Source organism: Astatotilapia calliptera, chromosome 4 (genome assembly GCF_900246225.1).
Source record: "Astatotilapia calliptera chromosome 4, fAstCal1.2, whole genome shotgun sequence".
In the NCBI taxonomy this organism is placed as follows: Eukaryota; Metazoa; Chordata; class Actinopteri; order Cichliformes; family Cichlidae; genus Astatotilapia; species Astatotilapia calliptera.
The window spans coordinates 15032491-15035196 of NC_039305.1; positions in this window are offsets into that span (position 1 = coordinate 15032491).

Consider the following 2706-nt stretch of genomic DNA (forward strand, 5'->3'; position numbering starts at 1 on the left):
ACAGGGTCGCAAGAAGCGTGTGGAAAAACCAAGGCACAAAATAACTGCCCATGAACTGAGAAAAGTCAAGCGTGCAGCTGCCAAGATGCCACTTGCCACCAGTTTGGCCATATTTCAGAGCTGCAACATCACTGGAGTGCCCAAAAGCACAAGGTGGCAATACTCAGAGACATGGCCAAGCTAAGAAAGGCTGAAAGACGACCACCACTGAACAAGACACACAAGCTGAAACGTCAAGACTGGGCCAAGAAATATCTCAAGACTGGTTTTTCTAAGGTTTTATGGACTGATGAAATGAGAGTGAGTCTTGATGGGCCAGATGGATGGGCCCGTGGCTGGATTGGTAAAGGGCAGAGAGCTCCAGTCCGACTCAGACGCCAGCAAGGTGGAGGTGGAGTGCTGGTTTGGGCTGGTATCATCAAAGATGAGCTTGTGGGGCCTTTTCGGGTTGAGGATGGAGTCAAGCTCAACTCCCAGTCCTACTGCCAGTTTCTGGAAGACACCTTCTTCAAGCAGTGGTACAGGAAGAAGTCTGCATCCTTCAAGAAAAACATGATTTTCATGCAGGACAATGCTCCATCACACGCGTCCAAGTACTCCACAGCGTGGCTGGCAAGAAAGGGTATAAAAGAAGAAAAACTAATGGCATGGCCTCCTTGTTCACCTGATCTGAACCCCATTGAGAACCTGTGGTCCATCATCAAATGTGAGATTTACAAGGAGGGAAAACAGTACACCTCTCTGAACAGTGTCTGGGAGGCTGTGGTTGCTGCTGCACGCAATGTTGATGGTGAACAGATCAAAACACTGACAGGATCCATGGATGGCAGGCTTTTGAGTGTCCTTGCAAAGAAAGGTGGCTATATTGGTCACTGATTTGTTTTTGTTTTGTTTCTGAATGTCAGAAATGTATATTTGTGAATGTGGAGATGTTATATTGGTTTCACTGGTAAAAATAAATAAATGGTAAATGGCCTGCATTTGTATAGCGCTTTTCTAATCCATAGGACCCCAAAGTGCTTTACACTACATTCAGTCATTCACCCATTCACACACAGGCAATAGCAAGCTACATTGTAGCCACAGCTGCCCTGGGGCGCACTGACAGAGGCGAGGCTGCCGGACACAGGTGCCACCGGGCCCTCTGACCACCACCAGTAGGCAAACATGGGGTTAGTATCTTGCCCAAGGATATTTGGCATGCAGCCAGGGTGCAGCCTGGGATCGAACCACCGACCTTCTGATTAGTGGCTGACCTGCTCTGCCACCTGAGCTACAGCCACCACAAATAATTGAAATGGGTATATATTTGTATTTTGTTAAGTTGCCTAATAATTATGCACAGTAATAGTCACCTGCACACACAGATATCCCCCTAAAATAGCTAAAACTAAAAACTACTTCCAAAAACATTCAGCTTTGATATTAATGAGTTTTTTTGGGTTCATTGAGAACATGGTTGTTGTTCAATAATAAAATTATTCCTCAAAAACACAACTTGCCCTAATAATTCTGCACTCCCTGTATAACGGTCTGTCTCTCTGTGTTGGCCCTGCGATAGACCTGTCCACCCCGCCTCTGGACTGCTGGGATAGGCTCCACCCACCAGGCAGAGTGACTACAATACCCCATCAGCCTTTTACGGCTGAGAGCTCATCAAGAATGATAAAAAAATAATAAAATCATGCCCATATACTTCACTGTAAATTTACTATTGTTATCATTTATACACAAATAGTCTTCACAGTCTCCTTTTACATCGACAGTCTTGCTGCCTTACGTTTTTGAGGTTGAGATTACCAAAATATGAAAAAAAAATACTATAATACAAAATGCACTGAGAAATATTTCATATTTTATACTTAAATTAGCCATTATTACTTATGTGAGGCAGTATCAGTTTATACTGTAATAAGCATAAGAGGTGAACATGCTATGCTTCAACACATCTGTGAATCATTCAGAAAAATGGAAGAAAATGTTGATGAAAGACTGATATTTATTCTGGTTCTTTAAAAAAAGATGATTTCCTTTAAAAAAGAAAAGAAAACAAACAAAATAACAACAACAAAAAACAATGCCCCTAAGAGTAAAAGTAATGGGGGTTACAGCCAATTCAGGGACTCGTATCAAAGACTTTAAGCATTGAAAATGTATTCACAGAATTAAAATAACATCTGGTTATAATATTATGAGTAAGGGTGTACAACTGTTTTTAATTTTTATTACTTATATTAAAAACTGAGCTTGAACAAAAATGACTGGACATGGCATTTCAGGATATTTGTGCTTAAAAACCCAAACAAAAGTATAGTTGATTTCTAAGGTAAATTGGGGATTAAGATTGTAAGACAAGCTTTTAGAAATAATGTGATAATATATTTTCATACAAAATACACTCGGTTCTTTTTTGGGCACTCAAATGGCACAGGATACTTGGAAAGACCTGCAACAACAACAATGGCTGTTAGGTGTGACAGAGGTGCACCTTAGACAAACTCAAATTCTGTCAACAGCACACTATGTTGTCAAAATATCACAACAGAGTCCACTGATACTACTACCAAAACTATGTTCATATAATAATATTCTTTGTGAAGAATAAACATAGATGACAGGTCAGAAAGATTGTAGGGAACAAGAAAGCAACAATTAAAAGAGCATGACAAGAAGTGTGAATGTGTCCTTGGAAAAAACCCCAGAAAC